At 35.0% G+C, this 25,331-nt stretch overlaps 1 protein-coding gene and 1 pseudogene across 1 annotated transcript in view; one reads left to right on the top strand and one right to left on the bottom strand.

Moving 5' to 3' along the window:
- TMEM232 (transmembrane protein 232) overlaps positions 1-25,331 on the bottom strand; it is a 244,369-nt gene that overhangs the window by 35,677 nt on the left and 183,361 nt on the right. The window lies entirely within an intron of this gene.
- LOC118017627 lies at positions 12,881-13,879 on the top strand (annotated as a pseudogene).

Raw genomic sequence — 25,331 nt, 5'->3', positions numbered from 1 at the left:
TAACCTCCATATATTTGTGTTCTTTCCAGATTATTTTCTTGTGGTTGATTTCTAGTTTCTCTAGTGCCCTGCAATGCAATTTCCCATTCACCAGGACCTGGCACTTCAGAGGTGTCTCCTGTGTGTTACCTGCACCTTGGTCCTACAAGACTCTCCTACAAGACTGTTGACTTTTCTAATTTTAGGTTTTAAGCCCTGCTGATTGTAAGAACTCTTGGAATTTGGCCCCTCTGGCTTTCACAGCTAAATGTTATGAGGATTAGTTTCCCCATCCAGGCTTCCTGGTGTAAGAGTCTGTTTCTCTTTCCTGTGTCCATGGTGTCCATCCCTTTTCTGGACAGTCCAATCGGCCCATTTAGCTTCTGACCTGGTCTCTGTCCTTGCTACTATCTTTGATGTGGCCTCTTCTCTACATTTAACTGTAAAGAGTCCGTTCTGCCAGTCTTTGGGTCATTTTCTTGGTTATTTACACTGATGTGGCTTTCAACTAATTGTATTCATGGAATGAGATGAACTTAGGGTCCTCCTACTCTTCCATCTTTTTCCGGGAATCCAATTTATGATTTTTAAAAATTGAATGGCTCATGCTTTTGGTGCAGTAATTAAGAAATCTTGCATAAGCCAAAAAAGAAATGAAATCTTGCCATTTTCAATGACGTGGATGGAACTGGAGAGTGTTATGTTGAGCAAAATAAGTCAATCAGAGAAAGACATGTATCATATGACCTCACTGATATGAGGAATTCTTAATCTCAGGAAACAAACTGAGGGTTGCTGGACTGGTGGGGGGTGGAGGGATGGGGCAGCTGGGTGATAGACATTGGGGAGGTTATGTGCTATGGTGAGAGCTGTGAATTGTGCAAGACTGTTGAATCACAGATCTGTACCTCTGAAACAAATAACACATTATATGTTAAAAAAAAAAAAGAAGAAGATAGCAGGAGGTGAAGAATGAAGGGGGGGAAATTGGAGGGAGGAGATGAACCATGAGAGACGATGGACTCTGAAAAACAAACTGAGGGTTCTAGAGGGGAGGGGGGTGGGGGGATGGGTTAGCCTGGTGATGGGTATTAAAGAGGGCAGGTTCTGCATGGAGCACTGGGTGTTATACGCAAATAATGAATCATGGAACACTACAGCAAAAAAAAAAAAAAAAGAAAGAAATCTTGCATAAACCACAAAAGATTTTCTTCTATTTTTCTTTCAGAAATTATATAATTTTAAGTGTGAAATTTGTTTTGGATCCATTTTGAGTTAATTTTCTATATCATACAAGGTATTTGTCAATTTTTTTGTATATGGAATTCCAGACATTCCAGCACCATTTAAGAGACTGTCCTTTATCCATTGTCATTACATTTGCACCTTTGTCAAAATACAATTGACTGCATTTGTGTAGGTATATTTTTAGACATTTTTTTCTGTTCTGTTGATCTATTTGTCTATCTTGATGCCCATGCCACACTCTCTCACTTGCTGTAGTTTTATAACAAGTGTAGATACCAGGTAATATTCTTATTTTTCAAAATTGCTTTTTAAATTCTAGTTCTTTTTTTTTCCATGTAAATTTCATAATCAATTTTATGAGCTATGACTATAAAAATACTGTTGAGATATTGTGATTGCACTGCAGCTGTGGATCAGTTTCAAGAATATTGACATCTTCACAATATTGATTTCACCAATTCATGAACACTGTATCTCTCTCCTCTTTAGATCTTTTTTTGGTTACTTTTATCAGTGTTTTTTGTTTGTTTGTTTGTTTGTTTTTACTTCCTTCACGTTATATCTAATTATTATATGGTTTGGTTTTGCTGCTCTTGTAAAACATTTTTATTGTGATTTCTAATTATTAATTACTAGTATATACAATTACAGTTGATTTTGTATATTGGCCTTTTGTTATGTAACCTTGCTAAACTCACTTATTCTGGTGACTCTTGTAGATTTCATAGGATTTTAGCAGATAATTTTATCAACTGTAAGTTTTTTTTTTTAAGTGCCTATTCATTTCCTTTCTCTATTATATATAATGTAAGCTATATGTTTTCATAGATTTCCTGTGTTAGAAATAGAAAACTATTTCTAGTTTTATTTTATTATTTTTTAAAGATTTTATTTATTTGCAAGAGAGTGTGAACATAAGCAGGGGGGAGGGGCAGAGGGAGAGGCAGACTCCCCACTGAGCAGGGAGCCAGATATAGGGCTCTATCCCAGGACTCTGAGATCGTGACCTGAGCCTAAGGTAGACACTTAACTGACTGAGCCCACCCAGGCACCCCTATTTCTAGTTTTAAGAGTTTTTATTTTGAAGGAATATTGAATTTTGTTAAATGCTTTTCTTCATCTATTTAAATAATCATATAAAGGTTTTTCTTCTTTAGTCTAGGAATATAGTAATTATAATGATTGATTTTTCAATGTTGAAATGGCATTCCTGGAATAAAACCCACTGGCTCATAATTTATTATCTTTTTTACATATTGCTTAATTTTATTTGCTATCATTTTGTAAAAAAATTTATGTCTTTATAGATTTTGGATACTAGCCCTTTATCTGATATGTCATTTGCAAATATCTTCTCCCATTCTGTTGGTTGTCTTTTGGTTTTGTTGACTGTTTCCTTTGCTGTGCAAAAGCTTTTTATCTTGATGAAGTCCCAATAGTTCATTTTTGCCCTTGCTTCCCTTGCCTTTGGCGATGTTTCTAGGAAGAAGTTGCTGTGGCTGAGGTCAAAGAGGTTGCTGCCTGTGTTCTCCTCTAGGATTTTGATGGACTCCTGTCTCACACTGAGGTCTTTCAACCATTTGGAATCTATTTTTGTGTGTGGTGTAAGGAAATGGTCCAGTTTCATTCTGCATGTGGCTGTCCACATTTTCCCAACACCAATTGTTGAAGAGACTTTTTCCATTGGACATTCTTTCCTGCTTTGTATTATGTCTATGTTCATGAAAAATAGCCATCACTGATTTTTTCTTGTAACACCTTTTTCTGGTTTTAGTATCAGGGCAGTGCTGGACTCATAATATGAATTAGAAAGTGTTACCTTTTTTGTAGAGTAGATATGATTTCTTCCTTAAAGGTTTGGGAGAATTCATAAATCCATTTGGCCCAGTATTTTCTTTCTTGGAAGGATTTTAACTATGAATTCAATTCCTTTATCTGTATTAGTCACGTTACATTCATTTCTTCTTGAATGAACTTTGATACTTTTACCTTTCAAGGAATTTGCCTATTGCATTTAAGCTATTCAATTTATGGGCATTAAGTAGTTTGTAATATTATATTATATATTATATTATTATCCTTTTAATGTCTGTAAGATCTGTAATGATTCCATTTTAATTTGATATTGATAATTTGTAGCTTCCTTTTTTTTTTTAACTTGGTAAGTCTGGCTAGAGGTTTATCATTTTTTTGATCTTTGCGAAGAACAAGGATTTGATTTCCATTTACTCTGTTTTTTCCACTTTCAATTTCATTTATTACTGCACTTATATTTATTTATTTATTATTTATTTATTTATTTTAAAGATTTTATTTATTTATTTGAGACAGAGAGAATGAGAGAGAGAGAGCACATGAGAGGGGGGAGGGTCAGAGGGAGAAGCAAGCTCTTTGCTGAGCAGGGAGCCCGATGCGGGACTCGATCCAGGGACTCCAGGATCATGACCTGAGCCGAAGGCAGTCGCTTAACCAACTGAGCCACCCAGGCGCCCCTGCACTTAGATTTATTATACTTTCTTCTACTTGAAGTTTAATTTGCCTTCCTTTACCATTTCTTAAAGTGGAAGCTTAGATCACCAATTTGAGATATTTTGTTTTCTAATATAAACATTTAATGTTATACATTTCCCTTTAAACATTGCTTTAACTGTATTTTACATTTTACATTCTTTAACTGCATTTAACATTTAAAATTTTTGTTTTCTTTCAATTTAAAACATTTTCTACTTTTCATATGACTTCTTTTCTCATGGAATTAATGTACACACTCCTAAATAACCCAAATATTTGGAGATTTTCCAGATACCTGTTACTGTTTTCTAATTTAAGGGTTTTTTTTTTTTTTTTACAATCTTAGAATAAACTTTCTATGATTTTTATTAAATATGTTATGATTTGATTTATGGCTTAGAATATTGTCTATCTTGGTGAATGTTCTATGTATACATGAAAATAATTTATATTCTGCTGTTGTTAGTTGGAACGTTCTATAATGTTTATTACATAAAGTTAGTTGATAATGTTTCAGGCTCTGATATCCTTACTGATTTTCTGCCTAATTGTTATATTACTTGCTGAGAAAGAATTGTTTAACTGTGTAAGTATTATAGATACTTCAAATTCAAAGTATGGATTTGTCTATTTCTCTCTTCACTTCCATTATTTGCTTCATGTATTCATAAGTACATGTTTTAGCCCCATCCATTTTTAGGACTGTTTTTTATTCTTAGTGAATTGATTTCCACCCCTACCATTTAGTAATGTCCTTTTTTAGTTTAGCCCTGGTAATATTTTTTGTTCTGAAGTCAAATCACACTGCTTAAGGTGTTTATGTTTTATAATATTGGCCTTTATTGCTTTATGGAATTAAAAATGAGTCTTGGTTTTTATAAAGTGAAGTTGTGAAAGAACTAAACAGGCTGACTATGACGAATAACTCAGATGAGGAAACCAAGTCTCAGAGAGTTCAGACAAGGTAAGAGAGGCTCCAATGAGAGTCTGAGATGAGGAAATTAAAGTGCTGAGGGGCTGCAGGCTGTGTTACAACCCAGATAGTTAGTGGCAGAGCCAGAGCTAAGATCCTTATACGGGGTCATCTCTAGTTTCACCCAAACTAAAAACATGTCTGTCAATGAATTTGCTCTTAATGAGCACCTTATTATCAAAAAGTTCTGAAGGTAAACAGTAGAGATTCAAAGTCAAGTATCTTATGCCTGGGATTTTCAGAATGGGGATTCCACTTCGCTCTGGTAATAAATTACAGAGAACAGCTCATTGTGCTTCAGGTAAATGCACCAAAAGAAATTGTAAATTCATTTCCATTTTGTATATTCTGATCTCATGACATCAGTGAAATAATCAGTATGTGGTAGCAATGTGACCCTCAAATAAAGTCAGCTCCAGTTCTTGGTGCAATGGCTTTATGAATTAGCTATTACTTTTTGGTTTTTTACACATTGAAGAGAGTAAATGCACGCATTGGGGTACAGTGTTTTCCATTATATTTGAAACTGAACACTGCCCTTTATCACTTTTGCAGGAGAAAATATGATTGACAAGTGCAGTTGGTATAAAGTCATTAGTAGATTGCTCTTTTACTTTTTTCTTTCACTGGCATCATCCTTCTAACCGACTAAACTGAAAATTAAAACACTAGGCTACAAATTGGGAAATTCTTTTATCAAAATATCTTTTTATTTCCTGTCCTTTCTTCCATGTTCTCTTATTCAAATTGCTACAGTAATCTTGGAATTTTTACAGCTGTCCCTTTTAAGGTACATTTTCAGAATTTGCTCAGAGAAGACTTGATGGAATCTATTTTCAGTCTCAGTAGGAGAATCCTAATTTGCATCTCTTCATGGGTTGCTGTGGCCTAAATTGATCTACATTGACCTAGTTCATTTTAAATCAATTCAAGTTTTTTTGTGTGTGCACACAGAACCAACTACTACCTGTACTTAGAGGCTGCAAAATCAATCCCAAGGAAATTTAAGCAATCTGAATGGGTTCTTCAAATAAAAGTATACTGTATTGTACTGTTCAAAATTGAGAAGGGCACTGAGGTGAAACTAAGAAGTTAGAAGAGTTTAATCAACCAACTAGTCAAAAATTGTATCAGTTGTCTGTGATACAAAATACATTTTGTTCCTCCTAATTATTACTGTATCATCTGATGTCATTGCTATAAAAATCAGTTCTAATACCATGTTATTATATTTAAGTATACTTAATTTCTTTTAAGTATACTTTGTGGCAAGAGGGACAATTGTTATTCTCCTACAGTTGTAAAGATTGCACTAGGCTATTTCTTAAAGCCAAGATTCTGTAGCCAGCTTTACTTTAGAAGTGAGATGTTAAAAAAAAAAAAAAGTAAACTGAATAAGGGTCTTTGGTAGTTCACTTTGCTAGAACATTTAGCCAGAGTCAACAAAAATAATGGAACTTCTCTCAGTATTTTAGCACTTGCTTGTAAACAAATTTTCTCTTAAGCTGAACTATAAGGAGATAATTATAATTCTTATTGTACTTAAAAAAAGATCCCATGCTGGAAATATATCACATTATTGAGCTTTAAAAATACCAAATGTGCAATAAATGCTGTTCATAAATGACTATAATATTAAGTATAAATAATAAATGCTAGGAAGGTAGGGCTATAGGATTTCTTAGAAGGGAAAGAAAACTTCTTGCTGGAAAGAATTAGGAAATGTTTAATTGATAGTAAGTCACTTCCACAATATACCTGCACTTGTGCTAAGCATGGAAATGTGAGGGTGAATCCAAGAGTTGTATACTTTAGCAGATTGAATGGGCTATAATAGATTGTAAGATGAATCAAAAGTGCAGAGATTTGTGATAAGATAATTTAGGAGGCTATTTCAAAAGTACAGGTGAAGCTTGTGAAACATGAATAGAGAGTAGCCAGTAGAGATGAAGACCAGGTAGAAAAATGAAAATATAACTTGAGGCCACTATTTGGATTTGAAAAGCATGAGAGGGAGAAGAGTAAAGTAACCAACTAACTACCTACTAACTAACTAAAGCAAAACAGAGATGTTGAGCCTAGATATTTCAGAGGTTGATAGTGCTTTTACCAAAAAGAGAATAAGAAAGAGGGCCAAATTTTAGAAGGATCCATTAAATTTTTAGCCTTTAAAGGCTAAGGTGGATACTTATTTGATTACTGATGAATGACACTAAATTACTTCAGTTTTAGACATACTGTACTGAGTTTTTGGTGTCACCAAGATGTTCAGGTAGAGGTGCCCACCAAGTAGTTGCAAAGGGAGAAGCATGGTAGAGAGGTAATAAAAACTTCCCAGGGAAAGGCAGTAATTAAATCCACATGATTAAAAGGAAGGACATAACAGCAAGGAGAGAAAACTTTGGAACAAAGAAAATCCAGAGAAGACACAACCACAGATGGGGGAGGAAAACTAGAAAGAAAAAATGTGTTAGGGTGCCTGGGTGGCTCAGTTGGTTAAGCGACTGCCTTTGGCTCAGGTCATGATCCTGGAGTCCCGGGATCGAGTCCCACATCGGGCTTCCTGCTCAGCAGGGAGTCTGCTTCTCCCTCTGACCCTCCCCCCTCTCATGTGCTCTCTCTCTCTCTCCCCCATTCTCTCTCTCAAATAAATAAATAAAATCTTTAAAAAATTTAAAAAAAAAAAAGAAAAAATGTGTTAGAAAACAGAGAAGCAATTTTAAAAGGGGATAGTTAGGCAAAGACAGAGATATGGATATATGATATGTTAAGAACAAAGAAAAAAGGTTAAAAACCAGTTAAATTTATTTTATTTTGCAGAAGGTTTTTTCTTTCTTTCATTAACTTCTTTCCTTTCTAAATATTTATGGGCATGAATCCAGAACAGTATGTATCATCAAAGTGCAAATTGTCTATGATCATATCTCCTTAAGATAATTGCTGTTTAATTTGGCTTATTTCCTTCCAGTCACTTTCAGTATATGTGGAAATAGTCAATGAGAATGCATTAGTTATCAAATGTGCCATTTGTCAATGTAACATTATGGTCTTTGAACTGTTTAATGATTTCTGCTTAAAATTCAAATTTGTCTGAAAACAGTGTTGCAACTCACCATATTTTAATGTTTGATTTTTCCTAACAAATCATTTTCATTCCTTTTTTTTTAATTTAATCTCATTTTAACAGTTTCTTCTCAGTTACACCTAGTTTAATTTTTCCTTTGGCTACTATGGAACTAATGGCATTTACTTTTATTATAATTTATATGTCTTGTCTTTTTTTTGTTTTATTTGCTATGTCTTGTATGATTTATTGTTTTTACTGTGTATATTCTCCATGTAGAATTTTGTTATTCCTCTTCTAATTTACTCCCATGATTAGGAAGGCATATATTCTATTTTTAATTCTTTTCATTACATTAATATTTCTCAAAAAATTCTATATATCAAAAATTATTAGGGTAAAAAAATAGACTTTGCATCATAATCTCCTTTTGATTATTTCCCCACTCTATATAAGAGGGGGAATGTAACACATTTTTACTTATTCCTTTTGTCAGATTTTAAAACTATAATGTGTATTTTTGGAGCCACATTAATATTATCTAAGCTTGTTAAATAAATTATAATTTTATTTTTACACAATGCTATTTTTATGCAATACTATTTTTATTCAATTCTGTAACAAATGTAAAACAATTAAACTGAAATCTATGTTTAATTTAATTCAATGTTGACTGCCAGTGTTTGTAGAAGTATTAGCTGGATGATTGTTTCTAAAGCTAAATAACAGATTATTGTCTTCAAATAATGTAGAGTCTAATGGCTTTATTTCAATGGTATTGCTCTTTCTTGTTCTCTATTTTGGTTGAAAACACTCTGAAGCTTTGAGTTAAGTCCATTCTTAATCTCTTAATTTAGGTACTTTATAGAAAGTATAGAGGCATTCCAGTGAAGATGGTGGAGTCAGAGGACCCTAACCGCACCTTGTCCCATGGATACAACTAGATAACAGACACATCAGTGTCAATAACCCAGAAAATGGTCCAAAGACTGATAGAACAGACTCTTCACAGCTAAATATAGACAAGAGTCCACATCAAAGAGGGTAGGAAGGGTAGAGACCAGGTCAGGAGCTAAACAGACCAGCAGGAATGTCCTCAAGAGAGAGGCACTTTGTAGGCATGGAAAAGGGAGAGAAACAGATCCTCACACCTGAAACTCCAGGCACAGGGAGCCGGAATGAGGAAGATGAATCCCTATAACATTTGGCTTTGAAAACCAGAGAGGCCAAATTTTTGAGTTCTTACAATCAGTGGGGCTTAAAAGCTGGAATTTAAAAAATCAGTACGCTTCTAGGAAACCTGGGAGGGGAAGGGAAACTGAATTCCCACCCTTCAAGAGACAACACAACAAACAGCCCCACAGAGATACATCACAGAAGCAGCAGTTTTGAAAAATACCTATGGTATATGGGAGGGAGATTTGTTTACTAATGTCAGAGTGTGTGCTGGAGGGGCAAGGGTCATTGGGAGACTTCTGCAGCAAAAAGGGTTGGTATGGGCCACTTCCCTCCCCTACTTCCCAGCCTAGACACAGGGACACCTGTGGGAACCACCACAGCACACTTACCACCTAACTTGCTAACAGTGTGAGTCACACCATCTCGTTCAGCAGACATGGCTGTTCCAGCCAGGCCTTAGCTCCAGGTTACCTCCTACAGCACACTGGACAAAACATTGCTACACCCTGCTTCCCAATCCTGGGGGTTCTTCAGATCTGCCTAGATCTCACCTGGCCTGCCTAGGTCCTTGGCAGCTAGAGATCCCCTCCTGCCAGTGCAGAAATTACTGGCACTGCATGCCCCACCTGTGAAGTTTCATGCTGTTTGATGCTATTGCATCATTGGCACATGCCTGGTCTGACTGAACTTAAGCCCAGGTGGTCCAAGACTGCCCACTAATAGGGGACCAAACTCTGCCCACAATAGGCAAAGAGAGCCATCACAGATAACTGGACTGAAGGCAAAAGCAGCTCAGCCACAAGAGCAGGGTGCACACAACACACACACAGGAAACACCCCTGAAGTGCCAGGTTCTGGTGAACAGGGGACATTACACTGCAGGTCACTACAGGATCTCTTCTTCATAAGGCCACTATGTTCAAGTTCAGGAGACATACCTTACTTCCATAACACACAGAAACAGTCACAGAGGGAGACAAAATGAAGATTCAGAGCAGTATGTCCCAAATGATAAAAAAAAAAAAAGGACAAAAATCACAGCAAGAGACCTAAATGAAATGGATATAAGTAACATGCCTGATAGAGAATATAAAGTAATCATCATAAAGATACTCACTGGATTTGAGAAAAAAGTGGAGGACTTCAGTGAGACCCTTAACAAAGGGACAGGAAACATAAAAAAGGAAACAGAAATGAAGAACTCAATAAATGAAATTAAAAATACACTAGATGCATTCATCAGTCGATGGACACTAGATGCAATGTATAGAAGATTAATGGAAGCACAAGAACACATCAATTACCTGGAGAGCAGAGTAATCAAAGGCAAACTAAATAGGAGAGACAAAAAATAATGAAATATGAAAATAGACTAAGGGAATACAGCGACACCATTAAGCATAATAACATTCACATTATAAGGATCCTAGAAGGAGAAATGAGATAAAGGGAACAGAATGTCCTTGAAGAAATAATAGCTGAAAACTTCCATAATCTGGGGAAGGAAATATACCCAGATCCAGGAGGCAGAGAGAGCCCTCAAGAAAATCAACTCAAGGAGGTCCACACAAAGACACACAGTAATTAAAATGGCAAAAAGTAGTGATAAAGAGAGAAATTAAAAGCAGCAAAAGGAAAGAAAACAGTTACATACAAGGGAAACCCCATAAGGCTATCAGCTTATTTTTTAGCAGAAATTTTGCAGGCCAGAAGAGAGTGGCATGACATATTCAAAGTGCTGAAAGAAAAAATCTGCAGCCAAGAATACTCTATTGAGCAAAGCTATCTTTCAGAATGGGGTGGGGGGGGGGGAGGTTTCCCAGACAAACAAAAGCTAAGGTAATTCATGACCAGTAAACCAGCCCTACAAGAAATGTTAAAGGGGACTTGAGTGGAAAGGAAAGACCATAAGAAGGAGTAAGAAAATTAGAAGCACAAAAGCAGTAAAATCAAGTATATCTATAAAAATCAGTAAAAGGATTCGCAAAATAAAAGGATGTAAAGTATAACCCTATATACCTAAAACATGGAGGTGAGAGAAGTAAAGAATGGATTCAAACTTAAGTGACCATCAACTTAATATAGACTGCTATACGTATAAGATGTTATATCCAAACCCAATGGTAACCACAAATCAAAAACCACTAACAGACAAACAATAAAGAGGAAGGAATCCAAGTATATCACTAAAGAAAGCTAGCAAATCATGAGAGAAGAGAGCAAGAAAGGAAAAGAGTAGAACTACAAAAACCATAAAACAAGTAACAAAATGGCTATATGTACATACCTATCAATAATTACTTTGAATGTAAATGGACTAAATGCTCCAATCAAATACACAGGGTGATGGAATGGATTAAATAAAAAAGATACATTTATATTCTTTCCACAAGAGACACATTCCATATCTAAAGACACATACAGATTGAAAGTGAAGGGGTGAAAAAGCATTTATTATGCAAATGGAAGTGAAAAGAAAGCCAGGGTAGCAATACTTATATCAGACAAAATAGACTTTAAAACAAAGACAGTAACAAGAAAAAAAGAACACCACATTATCATAAAAGAAATAATCTAACAAGATACAAACGTTGTAAATATTTATGCATCCAACATGGGAGTACCCAAATACATAAAGCAGCTTATAACATACATGAAGTAGTCAATAATAATAGAATGATAATAGGTGATTTTAACACCCTACTTATATCAATGAATAGATCATCCAAACAGAAAAATCACAAAGGAAACAATGGCTTTGAATGACATATTGGAAGGATGGATTTAGCAGACATATTCAAAATAATTCATCCTGAAATAATACACGTTCTTCTCAAGTGCACATGGAACCATCTCCAGAATAGATCACATATTAAGCCACAAAACAGTCTCAACAAATTCAAAAAGATTGAAGTCACACTGTGCATCTTTTCCAACCCAAATGCTGGAAATTAACCACAAGAAAAAATCTGGAAAGAGCATAAATACATAGATGTTAATTAAGTTATCTGATTTGTTAGTATGTAATTGGCTACAGTAATCTGTTATCACATTATGTATTTCTGTGGTTATGTGTTGTATTGTTTTTCTCTTCCATTTCTCACTTTGGTTTTTGAGTATACTCTCTTTTTTTCTTAGCTAATGTAGTTAAAGCATTGCAATTTTATTTATTTTTTGGAAAAGCTGGTCATTACTATTAAAAAAATAACATGCTACCACACAATGTGGGTAAACCAAGAAATCAAAGAGGAAATTAAAAATACTGGAAACAAATGAAAATGAAAACATGACAATCCAAAATCTTGGGATGCAGCAAAAGTTATTCTAAGAGAAAGTTTATGGCTTTATAGGCCTACCTCAAAAACAAAAACAAAAAAATCTAAAATAAAAAAACCTAACCTTACACCTAAAGAGCTAGAAAAAGAAGAACACAAACAAAATCCAAAACCAGTAGAAGGAAGAAAATAAAAAGAGTAGAGCAAAAACAAAATAGAAACTGAAAAAAAAAAAAACCAATAGAACAAATCAATGAAATCAGGAGCTGGTTCTTTGAAAATTGATAAACCTTTAGCCGGACTCATTCAAAAAAAAAGAGAGAGAGAGGGTCCAAATAAAATTAGGAATGAAAGAGATATAACAGGCACCACAGAAATACAGAAGATCATAAGAGGATATGAAAAAATTACAAAGCCAACAAATTGGACAACCTAGAAGAAATGGATAAATTCCTAAAAACATATCACCTACCAAAACTGAAGCAGGAAGAAATAGAAAATTTGAACAGACTGATTAATAGCAATGAAATTGAATCTGTAATAAAAAAAAAAAAAACTCCCCCAGTAGGCAGATCCTGCACTGGAGGAGACACACACAGCTGACATTGTCTTCTTCCCATGACTCTTACAGCCGTTTCTCTCCTGGCCATAATGGCAACTCTTAAGGAAAAACTGAGTGCACCAGTTGCAGAAGAAGCAACCAATCCAAACAATAAGATCACTGTAATGGGTGTTGGACAAGTTGGTATGGCATGTGCCATCAGCATTCTGGGAAAGTCTCTGGCAGATGAACTTACCCTTGTGGATGTTTTGGAAAATAATTTCAAAGGAGAAATGATGGATCTGCAACATGGGAACTTATTTCTTCAGACACCTACAATTGTGGCAGATAAAGATTATTCTGTGACTGCCAATTCTAAGATTTTGGTGGTAACTGTGGAAGTCCACCAGCAGGAGGGAGAGAGCCATCTCAATCTGGTGCAGAGGAATGTTCATTTCTTCAAATTCATTATTCCTCAGATAGTCAAGTATAGTCCTGATTGTATCATAATTTGTGGTTTCCAACCCAGTGGATATTCTTATATATGTTACCTGGAAACTATGTGGCCTACACAAGCATCCTGTGATTGGAAATGGTTGTAATCTGGATTCTGCTAGATTTCACTATCTTATGGCTGAAAAACATGGCATTTATTCAACTGCCATGGATGCATTTTGGGAGAACATGGAGACTCACATGTGGCTGTGTGGAGTGGAGTGAATGTGGCAGGCATTTCTCTCCAGGAAATTAATCCAGAAATGAGAACTGACAATGACAGTGAAAACTGGAAAGAAGTGAATAAGATGGTAGCTGAAAGTGCCTATGAAGTCATCAAGCTAAAGGGATATACCAACGGGGCTATTGGATTAAGTGTGGCTGATCTCATTGAATCCATGCTTAAAAATCTATCCAGGATACATCCAGTGGCAACAATAGTGAAGGGAATGTATGGCATTAAGAATGAAGTGTTCCTGAGCCTCTCATGTATCCTGAATGCTCAGAGATTAACCAGTGTTATCAATCAGAAGCTAAAGGATGATAAGATTCCTCAGCTCAAGAAAAGTACAAATACCTTATCAGACATCCAGAAAGACCTAAAAGACCTGTGACTTCTGGCTTCTAGGCTATAGAAATTTAAAACTATAATGTGATTAACCATGAGCCTTTAGTTTTTCATCCATATACATGGATCACAGTTTGTTTTTATCTTCCCAAATATATTAATCTGGGTTCACAGAATCAATGCCCATGCTTGGTTTAATGCTTGCAATAGGAGCCCTTGAACAAATAAGATTAATTATTGTACTGTGTTTCTAAAAATAAAAAACAAAACAAACAACAACAACAACAAAACTAAAGTCCAGGACCAGAAATTTTCACAGGTGAATTCTACCAATCAGGAGCTGGTTCTTTGAAAACATTTAATGAAAAGTTCACAGCTATTCTTCTCAAACTATTCTAAAAAATAGAAGATGAAGTAAAGGTTCCAAATTCATTATATGAGACCAGAATTACCTTGATACTAAAACCAGATAAAGACACTGCAAAAAAGAGATGTTTATCTCTGATGAACATAGAGGCAATAATCCTCAACAAAATATTAGCAAACCAAATCCAACAATACATTAAAAACATCATTCACTATGATCATATGGGATTTATTCCTGTTATGCAAGAGTGGTTCAATATTTGCAAATCAGTCAACATGACACATCACATTAGCAAAACTAAGGATAAAAATCATATGATCATTTCAACAGATGCAGAGAAAGCATTTGACAAAATACAACATAGATTCATGGTAAAAACCCTCAACAAATTAGGGTTAGATGGAACATACCTCAACATAATAAAGGCCATATATGAAAAAACCAACAGTGAACATCAAACTCAATGAAGAAAAACAGAGCTTTTTCCCTAAGATCAGGAACAAGACAAGGACGTCCACTCTCACCACTTTTATTTAACATAATACTACATAGAAGTCCTAACCACGGCACTCGGATAAGAAAAAGAAACAAAAGACATCCAAATTAGTAAGGAAGAAGTAAAACTTTCATTATTTGCAGATGTCATGATACCATATATGGAAAACCCTAAAAACTCCACCAAAAAACTAGTGGAACTGATAAATGAATTTAGTAAGGTCACAAGATACAAAATCAATATACAGAAATCTGTTGCATTTCTGTAGCCAAATTAGGGAAGCAACCCAAATGTCGCTCAATAGATGAATGGATGAATGGATACTGAAGATGTGGTGTGTATACACACACACAATAGAATATTAATCAACCATAAAAAGGTTTGAAATGTTGAGGCGCCTGGGTGGCACAGTTGGTTGGGCATCCAACTCTTGGTTTTGGCTCAGGTCATGATCTCAGGATCATGAGATCGAGCCCTACATCAGGTTCCACACTCAGCACAGAATCTGCTTAAATTTCTCCCTCTCCACTGCCCCTCCCTGCCCCTGTGCATGCTCTCTCTCTCAAATAAATAATCTTAAAAAAAGGTTTGAAATCTTGCCATTTGCTGCAACATGGATGGATCTAGAGAGTATAACGTTAAGTGAAATAAGTCAGTCACAGAAAGATAAATATAAGACTTAACTAGTATGTGGAATTTAAGAAACAAATGAGCCAAGAAAAAAAAGAGACAAATGAGAAAACAGACACTCAACTATAGAGAACAAACTGATGGTTACCTGAGGGGAGGTGGCTTGAGGAATGGGTGAAATAGGTGATGGGGAAAAAGAGTAGATTCATCATGATGAGCACTGAGTAATGTATACAATTGTTGAATCACTATATTGTACACCTGAAACTAATATAAAACTATTTTAACAATACAAAATTTTATAAGTCATTAACTAGACTTCATCAAAATTAAAATGTTTTTCTTTGTGTAACATACTGCCTTGGAAGATGTAAAGACATACCACAGATAGAAAATATTTGCAAAACAGATATCTAACAAAGAACTTATATCCATGATTTTAAAAAAACTTTCAAATATTTTACAAAACAAGATCTATAGATGCTAAATAAGTACATGAAAATTTGCTCTGCATCAGTAATCATTAGGCAAAGGAGATTTAAGACTACAACAAGATACTATTGCACATCTGTACGAATGTCTACAATTAAAAAACAAAAATTTTAAAAAATGGCAATATCAAGTGTTCACAACTAGAGCTTTAATATGTTCCAAATGGGAAGGCAAAAGAGTGTAGCCACTTTGGATAACAGTGTGACTGTTTTTTTATAAAACTAAACATACTTTTTACATGTAATTCAGGAATCTCACCCCTAGGTATTTATCCAAATGAAATAATAATATGTATTTATCCTAAAATGTTTATGGGCATGTTTATAGTGACTATATTCATAGTCTCCAAAAAACTGGAAACCAAATGTCCTCAAACTGATTTATAGATAAAACTTGGTATATTCATACAGTGAAAGCTACTCTGCAATGTAAAGGAATATACAAATATATGCAACAACATAGACCAATCTCAAATGCATATTAAAAGAAAGAAGTCACTGGAGACAGAACTTAGGTGCTATAAGTTAAAATGGAATTCAAATAATATCTTCCAATAGAAATAATGCTATATGTCAGAAAGAACTTTTCCATCTTTTTATAAAAATCACTGCAAATGTCACAGATAATAATAATATACATTATAATGCATTCTAAAATGTGTATGTATTTTGACTGGGCAAAGTATGTATGTATTATATATGTAATAGTCAATAAAGTCAGATGTATTATATAAGTTATATTATATATATATGTATATATATATTCACTCATTGCTTATGATGATAAAGGTACTATATCCATATCTATCATCTATCCATAGACAGAATCTTTATCATAAACTCCTTGAGGATGGAAATTGTGTTTTTCTGCCATTGTTTATCATAACTCCTTTTTTTTCAGATTTTATTTATTTATTTGAGAGAGACAGAGAGCACAAGCAGGGGAAGGGGCAAAGTGAGAGGGAGAAATAGACCTCCTCACTAAGCAGGGAGCCCGACACAGGGCTCGAACCCAGGACCTGGGATCATGACCTGAGCCAAAGGCAGACGCTTAACAACTGAGCCAACCCAGGCACCCCTATGGTAACTTCTTATAAATAAAGGAAGTTCTCCCATCAATTATATCTTCAAGATCCTAAATACGATTGTTTTTAATTTTTTGTTATTTTAGTTTCATCTTAACTTATTCCATCTTTTAACTGCTGATTTTCTTCACTTAGTTCTCTTGTAGTATTCATTTGTGGGAATTTTGGTTGCAAGCTAATTTTAAGTTGATGTTTTAATTTCTCTCTCTCATCTCCTTCACCCTTCACTTGTTTTCCTCCTCACTCTTTCTTTGCTCAATGTTTCCTGCATCTTAGTTTTACAACCATCCTCTTCAGGTTGTCCCAGTTTTCTGGTGTTCTAATACAAAACAAGGTCACATGTTGGCTTTGTGGAGCTCCTTTAGTTACATGGAGATACTGCAAATCAATAAACCAGCAGAGTCTTAGCTCAGTTCCTAGTTTAGAGGTTATATCTGTGTCCTCCTAATTTCCTGGGAATGCAGCCTGATATAAGCCATAGGCTCAGGCATGATTAATAGCAGCTATCATCATCCCCTTTCAGGAAAGAAGGGGAGCTGACTGAAATTATAGCAGTAAGCCTGGCTACAGCTCCCCACCTTATGCTGGGGTGCTTTTATTCCCTGATACCCCATAGCAAATGAACCCAAGGAAGTCTCCACCAGCTTTTGGCCACCGTGCTAAGCCTTATTCACTACTCTCCATTTCTTTTATGGTTTTTATATATGGATATGCTTTCCTTATTTTTTGTATGACTATGAATTTTTTACTCTTAAAAGCCATTTTTATATACTTTCTATGTGCTTGGAGCAGTTGGAAGGGATGAAATGATCTGGGGCTTAAAGTATGTACTTACTGTATTAGTTTGATTAGAAGTTTTGTATGTAAAACACTCTAAATATTTGCTAAACTAACTCATATAAAATTTCATCAATGTGAAACATTACAGTTATGTTCTACTGAATTCTTTTTTGCCCCATCCAGCATTGTGTATTGCATCAAAACAAAATGAATGTCTCTGTGAGGTTAATAGGAACTAATCCTTTGGGATAATCATCAAGCATCTTTAAAGAGGCAAGACTACTGGATGGCATATGTAGAAATTAACCTAGGCACATTTCTTTTCCAGCCTTATTATTTTGCTTACATACTTCTGTGTAGAAAATACAGATATTAGAGATCACATTTTGTGCTATTGCCTTGGAAACATCAACTTTCTGCTATTCTCAACTATATCAGCAGCAATCCTTACCCCCTAATGCTAGGCAAAGTAGAACTCTCTTTTAGACTACATGGACCAACTCTTATTTGCACTAAAGCCTTTATTCTTCCATCCATTAGCAGGGTTGATATCTCTTAATGTCAAAAGGTACACAAAGCTTCAAAGACACATAGCCCTGAATTTGATCTTAAAAATACAAAATCAAAGATTTTTTAAATCTTAGAAATAAGTCCTGCCTTTTACCTTATAGTAGTGAATTAAAAATATTACCAGCTTATGCCTACTGGTCATTGATATTAAAAATAAGTAGCTGTGAAGTAGGACTTCCAAATATTCTTCAAAGTATTTGCCTTGGTGAGACACAAAGAGCCTTGGTTTGTTAATGGTTTCTAAATACCATTCCCCACTAAAAGGAACCAGGACTCCTTGAAGAAATGGCTGACTTCAAGACTGGGGCAGGAAAGATATAAGGTGAAAAGTAGCTTGTTTCAAGAAAGTCTAGAAGCAGTTGAAAAGACTGACACATGCCAAATGACAGAGGAACCTGACTGAAGGCAATATATAGAACCAAGTAAATGATGAGAATAATAGATTAAAATTCATTGAAGGGGCACCTGGGTGGCTCAATTGTTAAACATCTGCCTTCAGCTTAGGTCACGATCCCAGGGTCCTGGGATCGAGCCCCACATCTGGCTCCCTGCTTGGCAGAAAGCCTGCTTCTCCCTCTCACACGCCCCCTGCTTGTGTTCCCTCTCTTGCTGTGTCTCTGTCAAATAAATAAATAAAATCTTTAAAAAAATAAATCTCATTGAAAAAAATAAGAATCAGTAAAATGATAGTGATATAAGTAAGTAAATGAATAAATAAATAATTGCATACATAAGTAAAGAGGGAGGAAGGGAAAGCTCTTTCGGAAGACAACTGACTTCATAAATGTAGTAGAAACACTAGAGGTAGAAAATCACAATTTTGCAACTATGATCGCTATGATCGCTATTCAAGAAATAGCAAAAAAAAATCAATGAATACTAAAACCAGTGGGTGGAGGTTTAATTGGAACCAAGAAACAAAAATTAAAATCACCAATAATTGAATAGACTAGTACCATCCTTGATATGATACACTGAGAAGGACATATCATTTCTGTACTTTTGTTGCTGAAAATGGACAACCTGAATCTAATTATGAGGAAAAATTAAATTCATATTGTATTTAATTCTACAATGTAGTTTCCTGTAGTCTGCAAAAAAGTCAAGATAAAGAAACATAAAGAAAGGCTGAGGAACGGTTCCAGACTAAATGAGAAAAGAGAGACAGGACAATCAAATGCAATGTGTGATTCTGGACTAGATCCTGGACCTACGGGGAAAAATGAGCTATAAAGGAATTGTCAGAAAAATTGGAAAAATTTGAATATGGACTGGGAATTATAGGATAGCAATTTATCAACTTTAATTTCCTGATTTCAATAATTGTTCTGTTATTTATATAAGAGAATATTCTTGTTCTGCGAAATACACTACAGGATTTAGGAATAAAGGGGAATGATGTCTGAAATTTACTTTCAAATGGTGTGGTAAAAATGTATGTTGTATCTGATATACATACATCATATGTGTGTGTATGTGTTTGTGTGAATAGATAGATGGATAAATAGATAATAGGCATTGCATGATAAAGTAAATGCGGCAAAATACTAACAATCTGTGATTCTGGAAAAATGGTGTATGAATATCATTTGTCCTACTCTGGCAAATTTTCTTTTGTTTGAAATTATATCAAGACTAAAAGCCCTCCCCCAAAAATACTTGTATTAGCATGCTAAACATTTATTCCAAAAATATTGCAAATATTATTTTTGCTCAAATCATTTTTGAAGTACTTTTAAAAAATTATCTTTAAGGATACTTTGCCACAGCTCTCTCTCTCACACACACACACAAATGCTTCTATACATATCATAATTGGATATTTGTTAGATACCTTAATTTTACATGTCCCAAGCATATTATTTTTGCCCATTTAGTTCTGTCTTTTCCCTTGGTCTAATTCCAAACCATTCTTATTTTAGTTAAATGGCAAAATTCTCCCTCTTGCTGAGTTCAAATACATGGGACTTATTCCCAAGACCTCTTTTCCCTTCCTTTTCTCCATCTCCAATTCATTAGTATTTACTGTTAGTTCTACCTTCAAACACTCTTCTCTAACTCCACCTTTCCATCCTTACTCCAGACCCTCTATTGCATCTCACCTGACCTAGAGTACCACCCTCCCACCTGATCTCCCTGTATCTCCTCTTGCCTCTGTGTTCTCCATCACAGTGGCCTTCCTTCTGCCCACTCTACAGGCCAGGCTGACAGTTCTCATCTGAAGGTCGTTGTGCTTGCTATCTGAAACACTCATCCTCCAGGGATTCACATGGCTATCTCTGTTCATCATCCAGGTCTTCAATCAAATGTCACCTTCTCTGAGAAGCCTTTCCTGACCACCCTGTATAAGGAAGCCATATTCTACCTCATTTTTTCATCCCATTACTTGAACTTTTTCATAGCACTTCCTGCACACTGAATTTATGATAATTTATTTTTAATATAGTTATTTTTATTCCCACATTAAAAGAGCCATAGAGGAGGAAATTGCCTCTTCAGTCTCTTATCAGCAGAGTACAGTACCTGACAAATTGTAGATGCTCAATAAATATCAAATGAGTGAAAATGGAGAAAAGCTACCCAAGAAATATAGACTTGTAATGTTGTTGCTAGTGGACCATAATATCTCACTACTCAATGCTTCAGTCAGCAACTTGGGATTATGTTGATGGGGGCTGAAAAGTAGAAAAGCTGGGGAGAGGAGAACAAGGAAAAAAAACTGCAAGTCTAGACAAGCTGTTATGGGGCCAGACTGAGTCTGGAATCTAGATTTATGCTGCCAGTTTGCTCAAAATGGCATTAATTAGTAAGTGGTTGCACCCAGAAGAATGGGATAAATGTGAATGATACCTAGGAGGCCAGCCCTGCTAGCATATGGTATGACCTTTAAGCTCAAATCTATTCAGGTGTAACACACAGCATCAGTCAGAGGATATATAGTTCTCATATTAAAAAACATCTTTGTATAACAAGAGAAATCATTCCATATAAAATATAAATGAAGAGGAACTTTACATTTTGAACAAGAGACACATCTGAAGACAAAATCAGAGAAGGAGACAAACCATAAGAGACTCTTAACTATAGGAAACAAACTGGGGGTTGCAGGAGGGGAGGTGGGGGGGATGGGGTAAATGGGTGATGGGCATTAAAGAGGCCATTTGATATAATGAGCACTGAGTGTTATATGCAACTGATGCATCACTAAATTCTACCTCTGAAATTAATACTATATGTTAATTAAATTGAACTTAAATTTTTTTTTAAAAAAAGAGACATAACTGAGATAATATGAATCACCATAGCATTTGGAAAGACCTGAGAGCTAAACTTATATATACCATGAAACTAATATATATTATATATCATAAAACTACTATAAAATTCCATGCTTCCAGCCCACTAACTACAAATGTTTTCCAAGGACTTTGAGGCAGGAAATTAAAAGTAAATCATGCTAATGTCTGTCCTGGTAATACTCACACAGGAAACCAGGCTTCCTAAGTCAGTACTATCATTATAAGCAGACAATTTTCCTGAAGAAAACTCAGGCTATCTAACAAACCATACCAAGTAAAGCACTACCAAAACATGAAGATTTTCAATGTAGATACAGAGTGAAAATCTGTCTTCACTTTCTGCCACTACATTAGCATACTGTCAAATGAATATGCTGATAGACAAAGACAGGGAAAACCAGGTCAAGAAGATCAGCCTGGTTGGGAAGCTGTCTTGATAAAATATTTTATCAGTGAGGCATCAAACTGGAAGTTCCTCAGAGCTTTGGTTATGTCTAGCTTTCTGTTTGTCACTGGGACCTCTACCTGACAAAGCTGTCACATTCAACTTCTTAAGACATTCCATCAGTGTCATCTATGATTGGTAGTTAACATCATATGACAAGGCAGAGTCCATGAAAGGGTAGTCTAGAGCCCGGACCCTTTACCAGCCCTGAAGTTAGACTGCCTAATATTTTAGCTTGGTCCAATTTCAGTAAAGGGATCTGAATGTACCAGAATATTACTTTTTTATCCTCCTTAGAATACCTCTTATTTAAAGAAAATTTCAATTTCAATTTGCTGTTTAAGTAGACTGCCACCTCAGTATTTTGGTATATAAATAAACGTTGTAAAGGTTGCTTTCACAATTCAGCAATTCCAAAAATTTAATACGTAATACATAACCACTAATTTAGGAACTTGAACTAAATAATAATAAAATGTGCCCAACCATGTATCTACAAATTCACTCATCAGTGCATTGTTGGTGAAAGTAAAATGGGATGTAATGTACAACATGATGGCTGCAGTTAACACTGCTGCATGATATATAGAAAAGTCACTGGGAGAGTAAATCCTAGGAGTTCTCATCATAAGCAGAAATTTTTTTTTCTTTTTACTTTTTATGAGAAAATGGATGTTAACTGAACCTACTGTGGTAATCATCTCACAAAGTATGTAAATCAAACTATCATGTTGTATGTCTTAAACCTATACAGTGATGTATATTAATTATTTCTCAATAAAACTGGGGGGGGAGGGGGATGAAATAGGCTTTTACAGAGCCAGACTTTAGTGGAACAGCACCACTTCCAATCTGAAACAGCTGCAGAAATGTTAGGAAAATTCTATTTCTAATGACTAATAGCAAATTTCTGGAAGGACAAATGATTAGCCAACAAATCCTTGGGATTTGCTTGGCTCCTCCATATTCAACATTATCAAAATTCTATATTTTCTCCTAATGGGATATTAGGCATTTGTGTTACAAACAAAATGCAACAATAAATTATATTTTCTTTAACTTAAAGAAAGTAAAACATTTGGAAATTAATTAAATGACCAATGACAGAGAATTGGTTAAAAGAGCTAGGACTCCTGCTGGCAATATGGTACTCAATACTACTAATTGAGTAGAAAATAATAGTTCATTTATTGACTTATTCTCCCAATATTTGCTGAGTATCTACCATGCATCATCCTCTATGTTAGCGATGAACAAGACGGAAAAATCCCTGCTCTAATGATATTTTCATTCTAGAGAGATTTAATGAGTTGGAAAAACCTTCTAAGAATAACAGATAATAGATTATAAAATTGTATATACAAAATAATCTCAATTATGTAAAATAAATAAGCTACTTATTTACTAAGTGAGTACTGCTATTTGAGTTGAAAGGCATCTGTGGAGAAAGTGGGTGTTGCCTGAGAAAAGCAAATAGCTACTCAGACAAATCCCCACCATTTTATTAGCTCAGTACTTCTGAGACAGATGCAAGTTATATCAATTCAGGAAAGTAGATCGCTCTCTAATGTAGATTCATATAAACTAATTTTAAAAAACAGATGCACAAAAACAGAATGCCAGATATTGATTTACAAAAAGAACTAATTTAGCAGCATAATCTCTCCCTATAGGCAGTTCCACACAGGAAAACAATTTTATTTTTTTCAAGTTTGCATATAGAACAAAAGATCAGAGCAAAGGAAATTAGATAGATTAGAGCTGGTTACTACAATGCTCACTTTTCTCTGCTTCCACTGCTGACTAGCCTCCTAAATTGACCCATTCTTTCTTAAATTTTTTCACTCAGGAGAGTAAAGTAATATGATTGAATGAGGATCTTTTGGTATGTATAATCTCTCCCCTTATCCATTAATGTGTATTTATTTCTAGGTTTTGAAGTTCATAAGGCCCCAGTGGTATCTTAGTGGTTGGGCTTAAGTATGTATGGGGGGTGTGTGTGTATTTCTGTACTGGGTAAACCACCTCCAAAAAATAGATCTGGAAGGGAACACACTAAAATAGTAATAATGATTATCTAAGGTTGATAGGAAAAGGGATGAGTGAGGGCTTATTTCTTTTTCTCAATTTTTATAAAAAATATGTATTATGTTTATAACCAGAAAAGCAATTAAAGAAGATGGTGACAGACCAATACTCCCACCAAGAAAATGGAGAACACAAGCTTAAATCATTCACCTTGCTAAAGGATAGTGCTGCTAAAACAATGAAGGCCAGATAAGACAAGTTTTCAAGGGAAGAGAACCAAAGAGACAAGCTAATCCTTCCTCGATACAATTTCTCCATGTAACTTGTCAATTGTGAATGCAGAGTAAGAGACTAAAAATCTGGGCTTTGCCTGGGTAGAGGCCTACTGATGGGGGACAGAAAAACTAGGGGAACTTTTGGTGGTCTTCTAAGGCTGGAGAGATAAAATTGAATCATTAATGAGCTTCAGAATCCAGCCAGTTTTTCTTTAGAAGTATTTACAAATTCTAAAACTATGCAGTGTGGAAAGCTATCATACTAGCAGAACACCTCTGAAAATCAAAAGAGCATTTGCAGCATAGTTTCAAAACTATGAATGCCGTCAGTTCCAAAACTCATGAAATATTTCAAAAGCTTGCAAACAAAAAATAAGAAAAATACAAAGAAAATAACACCTAGGCATATCATATTTAAAACTACTGAAAACAAAGATAAAAATTTTCAAATGAGATCTATATTAGCTTGCTTGGGCTCCTTTAAAAAAAAGTGTCATAAACTAAGGCACTTCAACAATAGAATTTTATAGTCTCACAGTTTTGGAGGCTATCAGACAACAAGATCAAGGTGTTGGCAATGTTATTCTCTCATGAGAACTATGAGGGAGAAATCTGTTCCATATTTCTATCTAAGCTTCCAATGACTTTCTGACAATCTTGGCATTCCTTGGATTTGGCTGCATCACCCTATTATCTGCCCTTATCTTCACATGGCATTCTCCGTGTGTGTGTATCTGCATCCAAATAACATTAGTCATACTGATTTAGGGGCCCACTCCACTCCAGTATAACTTCATCTTAACTAATTACATATGCAATATCTCTATTTTTATAAGATCACATTTTATACTAAGGATTAGGACTTCAACATATTAATTTTGGGGAGACAATTTGAACCCATAACAAATTATTGCCTTAAATAAATTTATAACTTTAAATATAAATGTAGAAAAGAAAGACTAATAATTAATGGTATTCCTTATGAGCAGGGATGTGATAATGGTAAATGAAACATTAGCAAATCTATTTGAG

The sequence above is a fragment of the Mirounga leonina genome, unplaced genomic scaffold, assembly GCF_011800145.1.
Source record: "Mirounga leonina isolate KUSES-001 unplaced genomic scaffold, KU_Mleo_1.0 Mir_104, whole genome shotgun sequence".
NCBI lineage: Eukaryota > Metazoa > Chordata > Mammalia > Carnivora > Phocidae > Mirounga > Mirounga leonina.
Note: the sequence above shows the minus strand (reverse complement) of the source record. Positions and strands in the feature narration are given on the sequence as shown.